Raw genomic sequence first — 24,081 nt, forward strand, 5'->3', positions numbered from 1 at the left:
CTCTGCTTAGGGCAGCATGGCAGACATCGCCAATCCTACCATGCCCTCTCCCATGGCAGACATCACTAATCGATCCTGGCACTCTCTCCTCTGAGTCTGGTCCAGGATTTCAAATCCTTCTCAACTCCATGTTCCATTAACAACCAGTAGCAATGGGTACACACTGGGATTTGAGGTGAACTCCTGCCACCCTTGCTCCAGTGCTGTTTTCGAGAGAAGCCAGGCTCTTCTGTCCCCACTAAGCTTGGCCATCCCTGGCTCACCGGGGCTCCAGCCATCTGCAAGTTCTGCACTTTGCCTGTGGTTTTCTGGCCTACTTTTCCCCCCACCATGGTGGCTCTTAAAAATATTTTTCCTGGCAGCAAATGGGCGTCTTCCTGCTGGTAGGAAAAGGGAAGAAGAATTAGCAGCTTCCCATCTGAGAACTTCCACTGGAATTGATTTATCCCAGCAGAAAGAGCCCGGCATTTTCCTTCCAAATTAATATGCAAATGAGCATAAGCAACACCTCCCACGGGCAGGTTCAGAACACAGCGGTATTCTCCCGGAACATTTATTAGCACTATTAATAGAGTTCACTGGCTTCCTCCTCCCCCCTGCTTTTATTGCCATTCTAATTATGGACCATTTTGTTTCATTTAATTTTTTCCCTGGTTCTGGTGCAGGCCCATTGTCCCCTGTTACAAAAGAGGCTCTGGCATTCGAATGGGCTGCGGGGATGGAGGGCTGCGTTCTTCGCGGGTGCCTCTCTCCAGGACAATGTTCTCCTCTCCTGCCAACCCGTATTTCTGGCACCAGAGTGATTCAGGGAGGAAAGCCTCTGAGCGAGGGGAGTTGCCATGTGGAGTGCGGTTGAAAACTGTGTAGCCTTTGAAAGGGGCACTCAGTGGAGATGATACCCCTTGGGGAATCCAGACCCTCGGGGATCCTTGCCATGGACGAGACACTGTTCCTGGCACCCTGGGTGTATGAACACACTTCAGTTGCACCACAACACACGCAGGCGAAGGAGGATTAGCACCCCCATTTACTGAGGAGGAAGCCGAGGGACAGAGTTGCACAGTGACTTGCCCTGGGAGAGCAAAGCCTGGCTCCAGACCCGGTGTTTACAATTGGAAGTCTTCCCCCAGAATTCCTCCTGGGACCTCACCATCTCTGTCCCTTTTCTTGGCAAAGCAGTTAAGTTCAGCCTGGGTTCCTCCTAGGAGGCTACCCTGGCCTGCTCAGGGACAGAAGACCCCCGGAATCACCAGGAGTCACCTCTCTAGGGGGTTGTAAGTAACAAATCAATTATTTTGCTATTGCTGTAGGCAATCAGCTTCTACTCAAAGAGCCCCAAACCCTTCCTATATCGGCACCCCATTCACACCCCTCCCCCAGTTTATCCTGCCCCACCCCCTGTAGCCCTAACATTCCCCTTCCCTTAACAATCAGCCCAGGCTGCGTACAGGGCAGTGCCTCAACCCTCCCCAGTTCCCCGGGGCCATGGATGTTTTAGATTCAGCTGCAGTCAAGTCCAGTGCTTTAGTGTATTTACTAATTTAATTCTGGGTCAGGTCAGTGGTAGGCCCACTGTTGAAGAGTTTAAATGTTCCCCTGGACCCCGCTCCCTCTGTTTTGTCATGTCCCATTTAAGAAGCCACAATGCACCAAATCATGGTGTGAGGGAAGAAAATACCACGGAAACCATTAGCTGGAAAGGCCAGGGAGGGTAAGCCAGCTAGGGAGAGCGCAGTGTGGGCCGGCAGCCCCAGGGCCAGGCTGCCCACGGGGGGGGGGGGGGGGGAGGGGAGGGGGGAGGACGCCAGCCCCGCTGGCAACTCTGTCCGTTGTTCCTTTGGTTTCCTCCAAGGGCCAATGTCCCAGGGCTGCTCTAGGAAGCAGCAAATTCCATTTCCTCTTCTCTTCACATCATTTCCCTCCCTGGTGTGGGGGGTTACAGGTGCTTTTGGTGGCTCTTTTATTCCCAGCACCAAGAGCAGATGCCAGGTGCCTGCTCCCAGCCCTGCCTCCAGGCGGCTGTGGGTTATTGGAACAGCACCTCCCATCTCTGAGCCTCAGTTCTCTCCTGTGGAAGGGGTGGGTTGGACTAGAAATGGTGGTTTCATACTGGGCTCCATGGTGGGCGGGGGTGGGAGAAGGGAGGAAGGGATAGGGAGGAGGAGTTCTTTTATATGGTTTCATGGTTTAAAACTCAGAAACTTCCAGCTCTCCCTCTGTAGAGACAATCCTGTCACCATAGATACTCATGAACTCCCCCCACCGCCACCGATTTATTGGATGTGGGGAGGGAAATTCACTTGGGCAGAACCCCAGAAGAGAAAGAACATCCCCATGGAAGGCTGGGTAGAGGCCAACTCCAAGTTCATCTCTAAGACAGGACTCCTCTGGTTCTCTTACCACTTGTGTCTTTCCACCAAGAGGATAATAGAGATAATAAATAATAAATAACATCCACATAGCCCTTATTTTGTGCCAAGCACTGTTCTAAATGTTCTTCATATATTAATTCTACTCATAGCAACTCTAAGAGGGAAATACAAGTATTAGCCCGTGCGAGGCACCTGAGGCTCACAGAGAGGTCAAGGGCGTTGCCCAGGGTCCTGTAGGTGGAAGTGGCGGGGCCAGCATCTGAGCTTGGGTGGCCTGGCCACAAGGCCTGGGCTCTTCAGCATAGCGTGTCCACCCCATCTCAAGTCGGGAAGTCACGAGCTGCGTCATTGAAGGATTGCAAATAGTGGAAACTGACCACGTGTGCTAACAGAGTTCAGTGGGGCTGCCCCAGGCAATGGAGACTTATGGAAGCTGGAGGTCTGAGATCCAGATGTCAGAAGGTGTGGTTTCTGCTCTGGCCTCTCTCTTCAGCTTGTAGATGCTGTCTTCTTCTGGTATTTCCTCCGTGTGCCTCCGCATCCAAATTCCATCTTCTTTTAGGGACACCGGTCATGCTGGACTAGGGCTGACCCTAGAGACCTCATTTGAACTAATTACCTCTTTAAAGATCTTATTTCCAAATTAGTCACATCCGGAGATACTAAGGGTTAGGATTTCAATATATAAATTTGGGGAGGAGTACAATTAAGCCCCGAATAGCTACCTTGAAGCACAAAGGGAATCGTTGGAAAGACATCAGGAGACGTGTTAGGTAAGCAATAGGTGGTTGGATGCGCAGTATCAGTGGGATGCACAGCACCCAGGGATGCACAGGTTGTACCAAGGGGACAGCCTGGGGAGCTTGCAGTCCCGGCCCTGGGTTGGTCCTGATCCCTGGCTGGCCCCTCTCCCCTGAAAGAGCACATGACTCACTTGAACCTGGGTCACATGTCTGGGTCCCCTAAAGACTGAGGGGCTGGGAGAGTGAGGATAGGTTCTGCAGCCTGCCACAGGGGCAGGTGGGTGCTAACGCCCACCAACACTCTCCACCAGGGTGCATGCCTGGCATGGACAGCGGGGAGATTTGCACTTCAAACCATCCTCATTACTCCTTAGTCCCCAGCCCCAAAGAACAAGTGTCACCTGCATATGCTGACTTGTCTTTGGGTGCCGGGCTCCATGTGCCTTAAGAGCACCTGCCTGTGCCCCAGACAAGTGATGCCTGGCAGGGGGGAGCCAGAGGGCACCAGATCAGGAGATTCCTCCAAGATCTTTTTACTGGTAAATAAATTTGCTTATTCATTCAGTCAGCAAATATTTAGGCTTGATTCTAGGCTTGCGATGCTAGGGTACCCAGCGGTGCTAAGCTAGACACGGTCCCTGCTTTCATGGAGATGGAGGTCAGCAGCTGGGAAGGAATTCTTACTGCTGTCCGATTTTCAAAACCCACGCCTTTATCCCCTGTTTCAGCGTGTCTTCTAAGAGAACAGAGCAATTTTCAGGCACACTATTCACTTTTCACTTCTAGATAGAAGAGCGATGTAGTATGGTGGTTAAATTAAGAGCATGGGCTCTGAGCCTTGGCACTGTGGGCTCAAGTTCCGCCTCTGTTATTCACTAGCTGGGTGGCCTTGGCCATGTCACTAAGTCTCTGTGAGCTTCGCTTTCACCCCCTGTGACACAGGGACGGTGATAACAGGGCCTGTGTCACACAGTTCCTGAGAGAATTAAGGGACATAGTTGATGCAGACCACGAGTGAGATCTCACTGGTGTGCCTAGAACGGTGAGGAGCAGTTGCTGAAAAGAATGTCTGTCGAATGAAAGAATCTATAAATTGCCCACGTGGGTTCACTAAATTCCATATTCTTAAACCGAGCCCTTCAATAAAGGGAATGGCCTCTCCTCGCCTGCCTCAGGAGCGGCCAGCCTCCTGTTTGCTCACCTTTCTTGCACAGTGGGAAGGACCACGGAGGAGCTGGGTTGAGTCTCAGGGTTTCATCCAACGGGATGGGCTTTGCACACTAACCTTCTGCAGTGCCAGTCTCGGATCAAAAGCTCAGATCCTTCACCCCTCCCCCACCCCGCCTCCATTCAGCAAAGCACGCTTTGCTCTCTCTGCCCTGTCTCCCTGGAGGTGGTCCTGCCAGGAAGTAGGGGCTTGATTCCAATAGAATCCCCTAATTCTCAAACCAGAGGAAAGACGGCTTGATTATTACTGGCCCTGTGCTTTATGTTACTGTGAGAGACAAAGTTTAATAACACGTAGAAATGAGGACAATTTCTTTTCCAGGTCAGGCTCTGCTGACCAGCACTAAGTTTTCTCGGATTCATCACATCTTCTAAATCAAAAGGACCCGATGTGGGTTTTAATTCCTCCTTTTTCTAAGAAGAGAAAGTCATAACCAATGTGCTTGACGCAAGCTGTCCTGCTCTCCGCCTCCCATCAGGTAATTAGACCAAGCCCTGGCCCCCACAAGTGGCCCACCCTCAGTGCTGGGTCTCACCGGGCACAGCCCCAGTCAACGGTGAAATTAAATACACAAGGAGGCCATCAGACCGAGGTGGCTTCAATGCCACGCTGGTCTAGGGAAGCAACCCAAAATGTGAGCCTGTAAATACCTCACGGTTCCACCAGTGAAGCCTCAGGAGGCTTGGCCTCCCCCTTCTATCTTTGCCCCCCCTTCCCTCCACAAGCCCTGCCTTCTCCCAACCATAAACGCTGGCTATAGCCAGTCCATAATTTCCTTGTGTTGCGTCCGCCTTTCCTCCGTAAAAGCCTCTCCCTCGGCTCCTAACCACTTCCTGTTTGGTGTTGCTCTCTGCTAATCAAATTTTTTGCTCCAATAAGCACTTAAAACATTTAAATATGCCTTCGTTTATTTTTTAACACAACCTAAAGGAAATTAACAGTACTTCGTTTGTCTCCTGGTCTCCCCGTGGGATGCCCATGAAGAGAATCCACTCTATTTATTTGTCCCTGTGAAGTGGATCTAAGATACTGTTGATTATAAGTGATAAGAGAAATTGTTGCTTTCTGTAGCATCAAGGAAGAAATAAGTCTTCCAATTTAATGATGTTCTACAAGCAATTGTAAAATGCATCCTTGTTTCAGCGTTGTTACAATGTGAAAGAAATGCACGTCTTCGATTCAGGGCCACAGAGTAGTACATATTATAGCTACAAAAGAAAAGTATGGAAGAGCATATGACCAATCAGTGAGAATCTCTTGTTTGGTCTTTCATATCTCCAGTCCTGCATACCAGAGACAGCTTAATAAATAAATCAGTTTTATGGTTTCATCTCTATCACTAAATGTTTTTTATTTGTTATTGCTTATCAGCTTCTTTTCTTCAGATATACACATTTAAAAAATTGTAGCAAATCTCACAGGTTACCCAGAGAGCTTCCCTCCCCTCCCCTCACACCTTCCCTTTTCCTCCCCAGAGGGAATCGCTGCCTTGAATTTCACGGGCATTACTCTCTCATACATGTTTTTGTATTTCTACTATATACGTTCGTATCCGCAGCAAAAAACATTAGTGACTTTTGGTGAGGAATAGTTTTTAACCATTCTCGTTATTCCAGTACAGTCGTCCCCATTCTCCCCCCTTTGCCCTCCTCTGCCCAGCTCCACCCCCACTCCCACAGTCAGCCCCTGCACCGCTTTCCATGTCCATCAGGAGGAATAATCTTTTTAAAATATAGTTTATCGATTATGCCATTACAGTTGTCCCATTTCCCCCCTTCGTTCCCTTCCACCCTGCACACCCCCTCCCACCCACATTCCCCCTCTTTAGTTCATGCCCACGGGTCATAAGTTCTTTAGCTTCTACATTTCCCACACTACTGTTGCCGCCTGTCTTTTTTCTCCCCACCGTCTATTCTACTTATTCTCTGTACTTTTTCCCCCAGGAGGAATATTCTTAAAACACAAGGACATTCTGAAGACCCCCTTTGCGTACTCCAGTATCTTTACAGAGATGCAGGATCTGTGGGCCACACTAAGGGCCTGCCCTTCCCACCTGGTGCCTTCCCTGTTAGTGCAGTGTCACCTGTGTTCACCTTGGCATTTCTCACGAGGACGCTGGGGTGGGCATTGCGAATTGTCTACCCAAAGGCTACTTAGAGCCAGTTTCTCCTTGTCTTCCTCTACGACAGAAGTTGAAAAGCTAGAACAACCTATTTGCCACCTACCTGAAGAGTTACACAGAGCTGCGGCCCGTGAGCGGCAGCGGAAGCCCCCGGGGACCTTCTCTTTTCTAGGAGAAGTTGTGCGTGCGCATGTGCATCTGTGTGTCTCCTCGGGGACGCAGCAGCCACGATGCAGCTACGAGGTGATAGCGTAAGGAGGGTTTTCTAGCAATCCTAGGACATGCAAGGACTTGCTAGCCATCCTACACAGGCAGTCCTGCTCCACACAGACCTTTGCTGACATCCCTGCCTCTCGTCCTCTCCTTAGACCAGTCTTCTAGACTGGAGTTCCCAGCTGGAGTCATTGAGATGCCCCCTGGCCTTGCCCACACGACAGTGAGGCATCTCTTCCAAATCCTGACCCTGGCCTTGGGATCAAGGTTTTTCCTTTGGCCTTCTGAGTAGGGCACAGGGAGGAACTTCCTTATTGGGGTGGGACTCAAACAGACGTGACTTCCACCCAGACGTGACCTCCGTGCTTTCCTGTAATGCCATTTCCGGTCCCCAGCCCCAGACAGCTCTGTCCGCCTCACCGAAAACACCGCAACTCTTGGAACTTCAGGTTTCAGAGGGGCCTTTCCAGGAACCATGCTGTAGCGAGAGCAAATCGCAGTGTGTTTATCCTGCGGCTTCTACTTTTCTGCATTGCCGTGAGGATAATGAGCATTATGGTGGTGTTTTCACCAGAGTTCTTTTTACTTCTTCAGTGAGCTTTTTAGAACCCAGACCCAAGGGAAGCAGGACATGGAGCTTATACCATAACAACAGGCCAGAAAAAGAACAGAGAGGCCAGATCATCCCGTCACCAGGGAGACCAGAGGAAGGCTCCCTGCTGTCAGGAGAAATTTACAAAGACTTGGCAATGAGCAAAACCAAGGACCTGGTGTCCGTTCGGTGCAGTTCTCAGCATTCTCTAGTAGATCTGGAGGGATTATCTGCTCCTAGGAGGGTGAGCATCCTGCACAGATTTTCATCAATGAGGCTATTTTACAGTTCTATAGAGCGCAGTTGCAGGAAACTCACGGTAATACAAATGATTGTTGTCTGTGGCAATGAATGTGAATTACATCTGGTAGAGATATCATTGATTTCCATCCAATAAGAAAGAGACAACCCCAGGTGCTGCATTTTATCACCCAATAGCAATGGTGCTCAGCGTCCACTGCGTCCACCTGGGGACTGCTCAAGATGCTGAGGGGTCTGTCAGGTCAAAACTCCTTTCGAAATAATTCTAAGGTATCGTTTGCCTATTTCCTCTCGCTCACAAGCATCCAGCAGAGTTTTCCAGAGACTGCGTGACTTGTGATGCTGCCATCATGGCACGAACAACCTGTAAAATGTGTGTTTGTGTGTGCTTGGCTCCCCAAACTTGCTCAGCTTTCATTTCTAACATGGCAAATATTGGTAGACATAACCCACAAAACAAAAGTTTTCAAAGTCCTCAATGATTTTTAAGAGTGTAAAGGCGTCCTGAGACCAAAAATTTTGAGAACTACTGTCCCGTAGGATATTAACTAATTTTGCACCTGCTAGCAAATTTATTTTAACATCCCTAATTCGGGGAGAGGGGAGCTGGTTTTAATATCTTACTCATCCCTCCACTAAATAGTGAATTAAATAAAGTCTTTGTTCATTTTGTATCTGTGCAAGAGCCATGTTTTAACTCTTAAAAATTATACTTTAGCACTAGACTTGGAATAGAAGTGGGAGAAGCGAGGTGTGGCCAAGATAAGGCCAAACGTCTAAGACCGTGTGGAGGACACCGAGGCAGCACTGAGATGCCTACTATGCCCTCCTGCGCCCAGCAGCCCAGAGCCGAGGAGGTGCCGGGTCCACACCCCAGACTACCCCTCATCATTCAAACGAGGACAGCCCGGGAATGCTGACAGGGCACAGGTCCCCAGGGACTGTCCAGCAGGCCAGTGCCCAGGGGCTCAGCCGACCCGACCCAGAGCCTCCGGCACGGAAATCCCTCTTTTCCATGGCCCCACGTTTCTGTAAGCCCCCCCAAAACAAAAGCCAAGGTTCTTGACACCCAGAAGGGTAGTGAGGGTGTAGGAGAGAAAGTACTACTCCCAGCACCAAGATGGGACTGGGCAATGTCCCATCATCCAGTTTTATGGCTCAAACCCCCAGAGAAGCCAAGAGATTGGCCCACGGTGGCGCTGGCTCTTACAGGAGGAGACAGGAGACAAGTGTGGGGCCCCATCTGCCAGCCCAGGGTTCCCATTACTGCTTTCCACTGTGCCGTGGTGTGGATGCATCCTATTAATTCCTGTGCTCAGCTCTCCAGGGAACAGACAGCTTTTAACGGCCTTCAGAGGTCCCGAGAGCAGAGTGGGCGTGGGTTTCGTGACCTCTGTCACTGGCCCCGATCTCTTAAACTGGCTGCTTGTTGTCACCGGGTCTCAGTTCCCTCACTTGACTGTGGAGATGGTCAGAGGAGTAAAACAAGTGAGCCGGGCGCGGGACCCATTGGGGCGGCTGAACAAACATGTGCCGACTCACAGCTCCTTTCCTTTTCAGTCCACCCCTGCTTGTTGCTCCCGCACCTAAATGGCGTCCCAGCGCCGGCCCGTGGAGAGGCCCTCAGCTAGGCAAGGAGGGGCGTGGGAGTGGGGGAAGGGCAATGGGGGTGATTGTGTAGAAGAACCTCTTAGAGTGTGTGTGGGTAGTGCTTACGTGCATGTTAGTGCATGTGCACACGTACAGCGTGCTCTTGGTGCAGCAGAGACCACATTCTAAATGTCTGAGGATCCGCCCCCAGGAGGGGAGGGTCCTGCCTGCCCTCTCAACCCACATCTCTCCTTCCCTGGCGGGTTGGGTGACTGGAAGGGCACATGGAGCGAAGGGGGAGGCAAAGCAGCTGCCGGTGTCATTGCTCTGCCTACCTCCCCCATCTCATACAGCTTCACAAGGGAGGCCATGCCTTCCAGTTTTTTCACTTCCAGTTGTCTGAACTCACTCCATTGTTTCGTACCCTGATTTTCTCATGCTTTCCCCAGTCCGTGCTGCCTGGCCACAGCCCCCCGCCCCGCCCCATTTCCATGGTGCCCAACCTGAGCACCAGCGTGAAGAACACTACAATAAACGTGGTCCCGGGACGTAGAGGTGAGCCCTCCTTGGCCTGTATCTTCTGGGCTCTAGGCATGGAGCCCATTTCCGAGAGGCTGCTTTCTGACAGGGGGCTCAGAAACCATTTACAACATCACAGTCCCGTTGTGCGAGTCTGTTTGCTTTAGGCCACTCAAACTTCCTGGGAAGTTTGGAAGTCGCTCCCACTCTCCAGCCCTCAGTTTGCTCCTCTTTCAAATGGGATGACAGCTCTTGCCCTATCTTCCTGCTCGCCTTCTACTCTTCGAACACGAACTGTCCCGCTCGGAGGCTTTGGCTGATGTGCTGCCTGTTTGCCACGCTCTTCTCTCTTCTCTTTGCATGGATGGCTGCTCTTCATCCTTAAGGCCTCAGCTTAGAAGTCACCTCCCCAGAGAGGCCTGTCTAACGTAGATCTGCCCTACTCAGTCCCCCAGTTACGCCACATCTGAGGACCCTGGTTATCACATCGCTTCTGAAATGATCTCCCTCACTTACTTATAAACGTGTTTGTTATTTATCTTCCCCTCATGATACAATATAAGCTCCATGAACTGTTTTTTTAACTGCTGTATCCCCAGAGCCTGGCCCAGTACCCAGAACATAGGAAACAATAAATATTTGTTGGGTGGATCAATAATAGGCAGTCGGTAAATTAGGTTATTTCCAGTGGCACAGATATCATCATTAGAGAGGGACAGAGAGATCTGGCCTGGGAGGGGGTGGACATCTGGTACCCGAGTGCTAGTCTCAGTTGTCACAGAATGATACTCTCGGCTACGGCATCAACAAATACATCTTCATTCTCTGGGCAGCAGGCGAGCCAGGGATGAAAGCGCACGGGCCGAGGGGATAAGTCATGTTATCAGGAGACCCGCAGTGAATTCTGGTCCAGTTGGTTTGCCCTCTCCATCCACACGGAAGCCTGGGAGTCGGATGGCCAGACAAAGAGAGAGGGTTGCTTCTGAACGAATTTGTCCATGGGGGTGCGAAATGAGCTCAAGTGGTGCAGGAGGCCTGGTTTGGGTCTTTGCTCTGTCACGTCGGAGCTGTGTGACCCTTGGCAGTGGCTTCACTTTTGGAACCTCATTTCCCCCTTCTTTATGAAGCCGGGTTATAGTGAGTTCAATATAACGCTCACAGACATACAGGCGTTTGTAAAATGCCAAAAGCAATGCACACATGAGAGATTTTTCTCCTCTCCTACCTCCTCCTCTTTCTGACTCGAATGCACTATCATCTCCCAAGTCCACACTTCCACCGTATACAGCAAATAGCAGGTTTACCAAAGGAGGGAGGGGCCTGCAGGATGGCCTGGGTCTTGGTCACATGGCACAGAGGCACGGACACCAGCATGAACATTTAGATTTTTTTTGAATCTCACACTAGATGGCCTATCTGGATATTTTAAAGAGATAGCCTGGAGCAAACACCTGGGGCTAGTCGCCTCCACTCCCAGGGTTTGCGTGGGGTCTGCTGGGGACAGCCAAGTAGTGACTATGCTGGGAAGCAGTCTGGAGCTATAATGGGATGCAGAGGGGAACAGTGCTATGATCAACTAGTGATGTCTGCCATGAACTTGGCAATGATGGCGTAGGTGCCTGATACTGGTCCTTCCTGGTCCAAAGTGCTATTTCAGGTACCTCCTTGCAGTGATTCTCTAACTGAATTGTCACAGGGGGTCAATCCAGAGATCCACGCAGCCTAATATTCTGTGTATGACAGGGGTGCAGAGAGCAGAGAGAAGCATCATAGGAGAGTGCACACCCGTTTTCTGGGGCTTCAGCTTCAAAGTTTAACAACTCGCTTTGATGATCCACTAGGAATCAGCCGCTTGTGAATTTACCTAAGGTTTTGGGAAATGATTTAAAATTCCCACCTCAGCAGCTTCCCGGGGGAAGTGATTTCCTAAGGTTATCACTGGAAGCATCATTTGGTGTTTCTTCTAAAATTTCTGTTTAAATTATTTATGCTACAGAAAAGATGGACAGGGGAGGGTCCCTGCCTCTAACTGGGAGCTGACAAATGTGCCCACTATCACCTGTCTGTGGATTTCATCTCCTTGCCTCTCAGTCTGTACCACTTGGGGATGAAGAGGATGGTCTGGGTGTCAGGCAGCAAGCCACGGAGTGAAGATAGTTCTGATTCTTCAAAGCTTGGATGAAATGTCACCTCCTCCAGGAAGCCCACTCTAATCCCCAAGGGTAAGAATTAGTCTCTTTTTATTCTGAGCTTCCAAAGCACTCAGGCAATATAACAACCATCTGCTGCATAGAGAAAAAATTGTTGTAGTTTGTGAAGAACTGGTGAGTCCTTTTGGGCCCCAACAACTTATAATAGTGACAATAATAATAATTAGCATTAATAGCAAACACATTTGCTATGTGTTAGATGCTGTTGTTTTTTTTTTACATGCATTATCTCATCTTCCCAATAAACTTTTGAGGGAGGCAATAGTATTTCCATTTAATAGATGAGGCAGCAAGGCAGTGAGGCACTGGGAGATAAAGTTGTTTTCTTGAATTTAGAGGCAAGAAAGCAGAAGCTCAGAGGGTAAGTAAATCAATCAGGGTCATAAAGTCAACAAAAGTCTGAGCCGAGTCTCCGTGCCAAATGCCACTACATCAAGTGACCTCCATCTCTTGGTCTCTCCACCTTTTTCAAGAATACGTCATATTGTACCACGTGTTCTAATTAGTTCTACTGCCTGTTTTTCTCAGTACATCAGCCATTCCTTGAGGTCAAGGCTGTGCTTAATTATTCTTTTATCTTTATGGATTCTCTTTCTGGAGCAGAGACAAGTGTGAGTTCACCAGTCCTTTCCTGTTCTCCGGGGGCATGCGCTGGACCACACTGCCAGCCTTCCTTGTAGCCAAAGAACTGATGTGACAGAGCTGTGGTCAAGGAAAGAGGATGGAAGTCACCTTCCCATTTCCTGGCCTTGCCCCGAATTTGACAGCCCCTCTAGGGTTCTTCACGTGGTCTCTCCTCCCCTGTCTGCCAGCTGGATGCAGAGGACCCAGAGGAAGACTCCGAGGCCTAGGGGATGGGGAGCCACAGCAGGCAGGAGCCTGGGTCCCCTAATGACTCCATGGCACAGAGGTCACTTCCCTTCTCACCCCCCTCTGACCCATACTGGGTTCTGATATAGGTGAAAAGTAAACCTTTATTGTGTGGATCCTCATTAAGTTTTTAGGGTTGTTTGTTTTATGTATGGTTGTTGGCCTACCTGTAGTAACGAACTGTCCTCACCAGCTCTCAGCCTGATTAGTTGATCCTCTGCATAAATAGAGCTTAAAAAAGATGTATGTGTGCGTTGAATCAAACTCTTGGTCTGCCCCTTTGCCGATTAGATTTTCTTTTCTAATTTTGATTCATTAAGTCATTAATTCACTCACTTAGCACTTAGCATATATATCAGCTCTCTACTGCTGTGTAACAATATCACTATAAACTTGTGGCTTAAAACAACTCACATTTATTATCTCACAGTTTCTGTGGGTCAGGAGTCTGGACATGGCATAGGGGGCTCCTTTGCAAGGTTGTAATTGAGGCAACGGCAAGGGCTGGGTTCTCATCTGGATGCTGGATTGGAGAAGGACCCACTTCCAAAGTCACACATCTCTTGGTGGATATTGGTGTTTTGAGCTCCAGGACTGAGGGCTTCTGTTTCCTGATGGCTGTTCGTGAAGGCTGCCCTGAGCTCCTAGACTCTGTCTGCGGTGCCTCGACCTACGGAATGTCCTAATACGGCCGTGTGCTTGCTCCAGACCCGCAAGGGTGAGATGCGCACTCCAGTGCAACACCGTCACGTAATCATTTGTATTGAATCACATACATTGTATCATTTTTGCTGCATTCTATTGGCCACAGCCCAGTCACAGGTCACACCCCCACTCAAGAGCTGTGAGTTATTTTTTTCTCATTTACCCCATATTTTCCAATCAGCAGCTGTAGCAGGGATGACCAGCACAGAGTGAGACTTGTCTGTGAGCATGAATGGGGAGTGGGGACTGCTTGTTTCTGAAAAGGACAATAATTTCCTAACGTCTAGGGGGTCTAACCAAGGCCCCAGCAGTTTAGAGAGGTACGTCTAACCTTCTACTTTACAAATGTATTTCCTCCTTATTAGCTCAAACATGTGACCTCCCGGCCCAGTAGGGCCTAACAATAGCTCGAGGCGACCCGACAGCTGCAGTGACCTGCCAGGAGGCGCGGAGCAGTGAGTAATTGTCACTGAAGCTGAACGTAATGAATTAGATGACTCTTGACTATTTACATTTAATTTATCAAAATTATATCACAAAACTGGGGCACGATGAAAGATTGCTGTCAGAAAGGAAACTAGGTATAAATAGGTCCTCGGGCACCTAAGCTAGAAGGACTGGGAGGGGAACAGAACCCACTCCCCCTGAGCTTGCTCCTCATGCCAGGCACTGTTCTTAAGCCTTTAGATGCACAGAGTCATTTAAACCTCCTAAGTGCTGTGTGAGCTAATGCAACACATTCACTTTTCAACTGAGCAAGCTGAGGTTCAGAGAGGTCGAGTAACTTGCTCAAGGACACACAGCTACTAATTGGCAAAGGTAGGAATGAAACTTGGCTCTGTTTGACTCTAGGGCGATATGCTTGCTCAAGGTGGTGCCAGCCTGAGCTCTCTTCACTTACCTTTATTAACCACACTAATTTATGTGGCTCATCTGACGTCCTCAAAAAATATTAATGATCAAAGAAGAGTGAAAATTGTGCCTACTCTATAGTCAAAGAAGGTGTGAAGAAGGTACATACGGATCTCACAGCCTGGGTCCACTGCTGGGCTGGATATGCCCAGAGTGAGGCTGGAAAAGGAGAGGGGAAGGGAAGCAGGTAGAATTTGTACAACCCATGGAAGGAAGAGTAGAGAAGGGGTAGACAGCTTGGAGATCTTCCAGACAAGGCTTTGAAAGCATTGATAAATCCTGATCTGTTTAGAGAATGCTTGAATTGTATCTCCAGATTGTCCCTCTCAAGTCTTTTACTTTTTCCTATCCCCACAGTCACCTTCATAGATCTGTATCATCTCTCTCCTATGGACAGTTGTAACACTTGGTGGGGGGCCAGCTTTAGGTTTATTCCTGTCTGACCCATCTGTGTAAGAGAGTTAATGGGATCTCTTTAAAACAAATTAATCATTTAAATCTCCTGCTTGCATGCTTCAAGGGCTTCCCTTTTGCTTTTAGCACCGCATCCAAACTTCTAGGCATGGTTTATAAGGGTCTACAAAATTAAACTTTTATTTACCCCCCCCCCCCATTTCTCATCACTCCTTTCTCACTTTTTCCAACCAAACAGGACTTTCTCATCCTAAGATACTTCACACTCTCCCTGGCCTCAAGCATTCGCTTGGGACACTCTCACTTTATCTCCGCATTCCAGATGGTGTTCACATAAATGATGTTTTTCTCTGCCCAGCAGCTCTTCCCTCTTCCAGAAATTGCAGCTGGATTTTCCTTTGAGGAACCCCTGCTCTCAGACCATGTGGTTTGGTAGGAGTGAACCCACATCCCGATTCCTGATCACAGGACTCAGGCCTGACTAACCAGTGCTCTATGTCTCCCCGGCCACAGGGAATCCATTTAGGAATGGACTCTGACTCAAGCGTGGCCAATGAACTTAGCATTTGGATTTTCCCTGGAACTATTGGGAAAGAAGGCTTCTCCCCCTGGAGTGCTTAAGCTAAAAACACAAAACCTGAGCTTCTGGGCCCTTCTTCACCACTCCCTGAGGAAATCCTGCTTGTGAATGAGGCTCACACAGGAAAGTAGGACCTGGAGACAGAGAGAGACCATTGCCTCCAATGTCATTTCAGCACCTGGACCTAGTCATTTCTGAGGCATGTATCTCTACGCTTTTCAGTTACACGCACCAATGCATTGTCTGTTTCGCTTAGGCCATTTGAGTCAGATCTCTGTCACTTGCATTCAAGAAGGACACGACTAATACACTCATGTTTCCGGTGACAGCTTTCTTCGCACCTTCTTTGACTATAGAGTAGGCACAATTTTCACTCTTCTTTGATCATTAATATTTTTTGAGGACGTCATATTCTAGGTGCTGGAGTCTTAACAGTGAACTAAACAGGTAAGAATTCTTGCCATCAGGGCATATATTTCCCAGCAGAGGAGAGTAGTAACCAACAAGATCAATATTAAGATATACAGTTTTTAATGGTGATAAAGGCTAAAGGAAAACCAAAGCAAGTAGAGGGAGAAGATGAACGTACATTTTATATGGGGGGGGGCAGGGGAGGCCTCCCTGGAATGAAGGCATCAGAACAGACCCCTGAAGGCTGTGAAGGAAGGGTCCCTGTGCTCCTCTGAGCTCCAGATTCAGGAGACAGCCCCTTTAGAGACCTGAGATGGGAACCTGCTGGTGGTTAGATGCTCCGGTAGTAATCCCGCTTCACCTTCTCAGTTACACCTATGTTAGATTACCGGGTTTATTGCGTCACAGCCCCACCCCTTCCTCTCTTTTTCTCTCTCCCTGTCCCCCTTCCCATATTTTATTTTCTATTTGCGTCAGTGTGGGTATGTCACAACTGGCTTCTCCTTGAGTTTGCTGATTCTGTCTTCTGCTGAGTCCTGTTTGTTGTTCAGTCCATTCACCAAATTCCCCATTTCAGACATTGAAGTTGCAAGTTCTAGAATTTTCAGTTAGTTCAGCAATAGCAACAATTTATTGACGCTTTCTGTGCTAGGTACTGTGCTAAACACTTTATATTTACAGCGCAGCTAACATCACCCTCTGAAGCCCGTGTTCTTATAATAGTCCTTTAGCAGGTGACACCTTTGGGTTCAGACAGGTTAAGTTGCTTGACAAAAGTCACACAGCTGGGGAGTGGTGGAGCCAGGGTAGAAACCCAGGTGTCCGATGGCAAAGCCCGCAGTCTTCCAGCCACCCCCGTGTCATTGGTTGTCTCCCTCTTCTGTGCCAGCCACTATAAAAGCCCTTTACAATCAGGATCTCTCATTTCCCAAATTGGACAATGTGCTGTGGATAGACAAGAATACTGAGGTTCAGAAAAGGTAAGGAATTTGCTCAGTGCCACTTAGATCATGTGTGCAAGTGCTGAGACCTGATCCTAGGTCAGTATCGCCAAAAGCAAGAGATTTTCCTCCAATCTGGACACTCGTTACCTGCCCATATCCATCTTCACCCCTGCCCCGCCCAGCTCCCGGCCCTAGGAGTCCGCTTTCCTGAACTGAACCTGTAGGGCCCTTGACCTTTGACTTCTGGGTGGGTTCTGCCGGTGGGGGAGTCAGAGGCTGGGAGAAGAGGAGTCTGGGGTCTAAAAACATCCCACTTTCTGCTTTGCTGCGGTTTTGGCAGTGGATGTGGGTGACCTCTTCTGAGGGCCCCATCCCTCAAATAGACTCTGAGAGTAACTCCCTCACCTTGGCCCTCAGACCCAGGGGTGGTCCCAGCTTCCTGCCATTGCTAGTCCCTGGGTGCCTGCACACCCCTAGTGCGCTTTTTCAACCCTGCCCACACCTGTGTGGCCACCAGAGTAGCTTCGTTAAAGAAACCTTAAAAAATACCATCTGGGTGAGCTTCTGCTTCCTGCCAAGACCCTGCCTGATACAATTGGCCACTAGAGATCCAAAATTCGGGAATAAGATTTCAAAAGCTAGCCTGGCTCAGAGCCCGTTTGGAGAAAATATTCACTTTCTTCCAGAAAGAGTCCCCACCCTGGCCTCGTCTCATTTTGCCCTCTGCAGGCCTCTGTGGTTGGACCCCACGCTCCCCACTCCAGCCGAGGTCCCAGTCGTTGTGCCTGGGGCTGCCCTGTGGCTGCCTGTCCGTGGCTCCAGTCTTCCTGGCAGCTGGAGGAAGATGCAGTCTAATTAGGCTCGTTCTGGGGGCTGGTGGGAAGGGGAGGCGCAGATGCTCCTCCCCGTGGCTGTGGGAGCTGCTCCTGCTTGGAGGGCGGCGTGTGAGTGGGATCTTTGGGTGGAACCTTCAGGGTGCAGCTCTCCAGCCTGTCTGGGCCAATACTGGGGAAGATTTGGGCCAGGATCCGTCCTGGGGTGGGAGCCCTGGCTTCCCATCATCGCGACGTGCATTTCTCTTCTCGTCTCTGCTTCCTGCCTCACAGGGCAGGGTTGGGACATTCTGGGCACGCAGCGGGGCTTGGAAGCACGGGTTAGGGGTGGAGAGTGGGGTGGGTGGGGAGCCGCAGTGAATGCAGACCAGAGGTGCGGGCTTCATGGCAGACAGTGGGCATTCTCTCTCAGCGGCACAGGCACTGCTTGACGTGTGTTGTCCCAGGTGGTCCTCACATAACCTGTGAGGTGCGTGGCTGTGTCTCTAACACCTAGGAAGGTTCTGAGAGATTGTGTGACCTCCAAGTGCAGGAGGGAGGCCGATTGACTTTGAGTCTCCTTGTCAGAAATGGAATCTTTCTCTGGTGCAGAAGGAATCATTTAAGTCTTCTGAGCTTCAGTGTTTTGGCCAATGAAGTGGGAAGAATGATACTTGCTTCAGAGAGTCATTGTACAAATCAAGGAGGTAATGGGTTTGTTAAGACTGAATACTTTAAAGGGTAAACAGTTGCCTTCGGTGACACCTAAGTCTCCCAAAGAATGTGACAAAAGCAAATGGACAGGCTGAGAGTGCTAATGAGATTTGCATTAATGTTGCTTGTGGGCAAAAGACAGGTAAATACGACTCTTCTAACATTTTTAGGTCTAAAATACAATCCTGAAAACCCAGCCTAGGCCAAGCCCTCAGAATCCCAAATGAAAATAAACTTTATGTTAAAAATTAAAAAAAGACTGAATACTTTAAGAAATGTTGAACCCTGGCTGGTGTAGCTCAGTAGATTGAGTGCTGGCCTGTGAACCAAAGGGTGGCTGCTTCAATTCCTGGTCAGGATACACACCTGGGTTGTGGCCAGGTCCCCAGAAGGGGGTGCACAAGAGGCAACCACACATGGATGTTTCTCTCCCTCTCTTTCTCCTCCATTTCCCTTGCTCTAAAAATAAATAAATAACATCTTTAAAAAAAAGCAACGTTGAGGCAATGTAAGAGGCTATGGAGCCAGCAAAATGCCTGCACAGGAAGAGTCCGGAACATAGCACAGTTATGTGGGGGAATCATTTTAAAGCTTGTTTGTAGAGAAAGCATTTTTTAAAAGAAAATTGACATTTTTCCCTGGTGGCTTTGCCGGGTGGCTGATGGAGGTCATGGGGGAGTTAGTAGCCCCTCAAGTGACCCGGGGTGCCCCTACTGGTTATTCCAGTCATATCAGTGGTGATACAGAATGGGCTGACATATTTTGGGGACCCAGAGGTTTTCTTGATATTCATTCTAGAATTGCAGTGTCTGATATGTTGTTAACACACACATGTGGCTATTTAAATGGAAATCATTTGAACTTGTATAAACTATGCAATTGCTTAGTCACGCTGGGCTGCACTTGGCGTCAGCAGCCGCATGGGGAGATGACAAAGCTGACCATGTAGTGCAGTCCACCTCATCTGACTCCCAGTTCTGCCGAGAAAGGAACCAAAGCCCAGAGGCACCACACTGCTGGAGTCCAGTGTGCTACAAGGGCTCGGGTAGTGACTTAAATATCACCAGTGAATGCTCTGGGTGCTGGGGCCCGCGGCTCAGGCTGTTTCTGTAAGAGAAGGGCGTCCCCTCCTGCTGAGACCTCAGAGAGTCCAATGGGTGCAGAGAGGGGAGGGAGGGGCTGCTGCTCGGGTGAGGGTGGGCTCCGCTTGTTTGCTCAGACTCCGGGTTGGGAATGGCTCCCCTCACGGTGGGGGCTGCCTCCCACGTTCTTTGGGCTTCCTGAGCAGCCCTGACATCATTCCATGGCTCTGAGATTCCTGGCTTTTCAACAAGTGAGGTGGCCTGGCCAACCAAAGGGAGGCTTGACTCCGACTCCTGCAGACGACATGGACACTCGGGAGTCACACAGACTGGGGTCAGCCCCGCGGCCGACTATTACTGGTCGTGTAACCCTTCACGGGCCATTCGAGTCCTACCAACAGTCGTCTCTTCTGTGGGATATTGAAAGAGAAGATCAGATCACGTCTGAAAGGTGCTTAGCATGGAGTCTAACCCCAACGAGTGCCCAGTAAGTGGCTATTATTGGGGGCAATTTAATTAGCACCACTTCACAATGTGCCGAAAACTGATTGCTATCAAATTACAACCTTGATCTGAAATGAGTGCAGAAATCTGCTGAAGGGCTTAACGGGCATCCTCCGCCTTCTTGCCTCTTCCCATTGGAACTAATTCTGTGGCTGCAGCTGGCACCTGTGAGGGGGCATCTCTTCTGCCTTCCTGGGGTAGTTAACGCGCAGCTTTGGGGAACGGGCAGGTTGAGAAAACCGTTAGTCCGTTTGGAGGGTGGACCTGAACAGGGGCTGTCTCTTCAGGGGTAGGGCCATGCAAGGCCTCAGAGCGCTCCCCCTCACTCCCTGTACCTCTGCCCCGTAACTAGCTCAACAGCTCCTAACCGTGGTTCCGGGCCTAAGCCCAGAAGCACTTACGCTCAGACCCCAGCACATGAATTGGCGGCAATGGCAAGAGCCAGACATCTTCCAGCTCAAGTCTTCAGAGAGGAATGACAAAAGAGGAAACCCGTCTCAACCCGTGAGGACATCTGCCACAGTGTCAGTGGAAACATGTGTCCTTTAACATGCACAGACGCACAGGCCACTCAAGCCAAGAGAAATGCCAGTTGCAGACAAATCCTTCCCCTAGGGGGCTGGGATGGAAGACTGAGCAGGTGGTCCAGTGGGTGCATTACGGAAGGAAACACACTCCAGAATGAACAGTCCCCAAGAGATACTGACCTGCCCACCGGCTGAGATTTCTAAACCTGCCTGTCATTTCAGGGGGGGGGGGGCTGGAAAATGTCCTGTAATCAGGGATTTTAGTTCTACCCTCTATTCAGCCTCCCGTCCGTGATGGGCACCCAGGGGTCTAAGGACAGGATGTTGGCACTTCCGTCTCATAGGGTGTCCCTGCGATCATTTGCTCTCTAGAAGGCAATGGCAGCCAGCATGTGAAAATGATTCACATCTTAATCGTTTCACTCAGTCGATTCCTCGTTTGCTCATTTATTTAGCTCACACTCATTGGACAAGGAGTGAATTCTGCTCCTAGCACATGGTTTTTTCAACTGTAACATGGGTGTCCTATTAGAGCATAAGTCACTGGGTTGTTGTAAGGGTCATGTTCATGAAGCTTTTAGCACGAAGTCAGGAAACAGTGTGAGCCTAATAAATGGTAGGTCTTAGGAGGAGCCAGTAGGAAGTGCTGTGTGGGACATTGGAGCTGTGGAGAGATCAGGCCAAGTCTCTACTCTAGGAAAGCTCTTGATTGAACGGGGAAGATAAAGCATTTGTAGGGGCAAGTTCCAGCTACCATTTGAGTACAGAGATGGAGTGGCTACCTTAGCGCAGGAGAATAGAACCAGTTTCCAGAGAAGCGGGCATGTCAGTGGGGTTTTGAAGGGTGGACAGGAATTCGTCATGGGAAGGGCAAGAAAGTCTTTCCTGAAGAGGGAGCATGTATGAAAACAGGCTGTGGAGAAATCCCTCTTGCACCTCCCTCTGCCTCTCAGACACCCCTGCCAGGGGCAGATGTCCACATGTTTCAGGCCAGGTGCCCCCTGTCCGTGTTCCGTCAGCCCGGGTGGAATTCTGCAGGCTCCCCTTGGGACCTGACGTCCTGACCCGGAGTCAGAACCCCATTCAGCTTAGCTTTGAGCTTCAGACCTTGTCGCGGGGTTTAGAGAATTAGAACTCAGATGGGGCTTGTCGTCCCCACGTCACTAGGAGTCACGGTACTCCTAGTACTTATCCCCAGTACTGCCCACACCACACCACCCTTCCTCCTGCCAGGGACCCTCACCTTCACTCATTGTCTAAGCACCTTCCAGGTGCCAGGGACTCCTTCAGGCGCTGGGGGTGCAACCTGAGCCAAAGTCCTTGTCTTTGTGCAACTTATGTGTAGATAGGGATGGCAGAGAACAGCAAAATTGCTGCCTTCACGGAGTTTAATTCAGATGGAGGTGACAATCAGCAAGCAGGCCAAGGTGGTGATAAGTAGTGTGTTAGTAATCGACACAGACATGATAGCAAAGGAGGGACCCACTCTGGCCCTCGGGGAAGGACTGCGCAAGCACATGACCATGACTGGAGCCTTGAAGGATGAGGAGGGAGGCACTCCTGGCCAATCGGTGCTGCTGATACCTTTGTCTGGAGCAGCCTTGGGCTGTGTGTCTTAGAAAACCAGCTCTGCCCACGGGACGCGGGGCCTCTTCCTTCACCCAGTGACCTGTGTTGTCTCTTGTGCTTTCTTGTCTTGGCCCGAAGGCCCTCACAGAGTCTTGTCTCCTGGGTCAACTTCTTCTGTGTCCAGGGACAGTGTGTGGGTCACTGTCCCTGGAAAGCTTCCTTTGACCCCTGTTTCCACGCCAGGCAGCGTTCCGGCCACTTCTGTTTGCAGAAGACCCGTCCCAAACAGAGTTCTCACATATGGACCATGTGGTATGAGCTTGTTGGCTCTTTGTTCTCCCAGACAATCTGTGGGTGCTGGGTTTACCTCCAATGCCTGGCACTAAGTCGGACACATAGTAGGCATCTGACAAATACCTGTTGTGAAAGCGTAAGTGATTTAGTTCCCTAAGGGCAAGAGCCATATTTCCTAAATGTACACCCCACCCTTGCACCCCACCTTCACCCTGCAGTGCCTGATGCAAACTGAGAAACTCATAAGTACTTATGGAATAAATGATTATTTTAATTACTCAATGAGTCGCCACAGGATTCCTTTAAATAGCACTTGTTCTGATGCATTTAAACATCCATTTATAAATAACTGTTCACCAGGAAGCTGGCGGAGACATCCGGGGTCAGGAGGGGCTGGCAGAAAAACTTGATGCCACAAAGTTAGCAGGACAATGGAGAGGAGAGAGTGATAAACTGGAGCCTGTTGCCTGGGTACCAGACCCTAACTAGTTGCGTGACACCAAGCCGTCACAGCCGTCCCCATCGGAGATCACCCTTTTGCTTTGACTGCATCTCAGGGTGGTTGTGGGGTCAGAAGTAGTCAACAATGTTGTAGGTCCGGGGATAGAACAAAGCAGGCTGCAGATGAGCTGTGCTCCAGGGGCTTGTAATCAAATGAGTTAGTTGTGATGGACTTCACATCGGTGGCTTCCCACGAACCACACTCCTGGTGTTCACGCCCTGTGTTGTCTGTGCCCATGTGACATGGGACATTAGCAAGCATAATTCAGGTAAAGGATTGATACACTCTTGCACACCGGGGCTTCTCTTGGAACCCTCACTCCGGGAAGCCAGCGTAGTGCTGTAGGAGCTCCGGCTGGGCTGCGTGGGCGGAGCCCTGGACCTTGCAGCCTCCACCTTGCTCCCAGCTGAGCTCCCAGGTGCGTGCATGGGAGAGCCCTCAGCTATTCCACGTGGGGCAGAATGGGGCAGAAGTGCCCCATCAAACGCAGTCAACCGCAGCACTGCAGAAGTCGTAAATCCTGGTAGTTTGAATCACCAAGTTAGCTCCAATAACCGAGATGGAAATATACGTGACGATGCATTATAGGAACATCAAGTGCCACGCTCTTGCTCTCAAATCTGGTGTTTGGGGAGGCTACAGGACTCAGGAAAGCCGACTAGATGTGACCTGCTGGGAACATTTAACACTAACAATTTTCATTTACTTTTTGAAAGCTTATAATAATGTACCACAAATTCACCAATAATAATAATAATAACAACAGCAGCTCCAATAATGACGATCATTTATTAAGTTTTTTTTTCAATGCAGGCATTGTGCTGAGTGACTTAGATGGATCATTTTCTTTAATCCTAAAAGAGCAACTCCATGAGGTAGCTCTGCAGTGACACACGTTTTCTGACAAACAGAGAAACTGAGGCACAGGGAGGCTCAGCATGTTGCCAGGTATCGGGCGGCCAGGAGGTGGCGACGCTGGGGTCCAAGCACTGGCAGTTTCACTGTGGACCCTGCCAGCTCAGAAGTGTGGTCCCCAGACCAGCGGCATCCATGTCATCTGGAGCTTGTTACCAACGTGGAATCTCACCCTGAGCCTGGGGCTGCTGCATTGGAATCTGAGTTTTAACAAGATGCCAGGAGATGTGTGCGCACAGGGGAGTTTGAGAAGGACCGATGGACACTCCACCGGAGCTTGTGTTTTAACAGGCGCGGTTAACCAGCTCCCCGGTGACTCTTACAGTCGTTAAATTTTGACAGACGCACACTTTGGGGAGCAGCCTTGCTTCCCAAGGGCCCAGGCCAGTTCTCCCAACACTGGAGTGAGCAAAGGCGGGCTCTCGAGTGAGGACATACATGACGTACCGAAAATCACACACCTTTCAGAGCTTGGC

Source organism: Artibeus jamaicensis, unplaced genomic scaffold (genome assembly GCF_021234435.1).
Source record: "Artibeus jamaicensis isolate MK-2021 breed Jamaican fruit bat unplaced genomic scaffold, CSHL_Jam_final contig_233, whole genome shotgun sequence".
NCBI classification, from domain to species: Eukaryota; Metazoa; Chordata; class Mammalia; order Chiroptera; family Phyllostomidae; genus Artibeus; species Artibeus jamaicensis.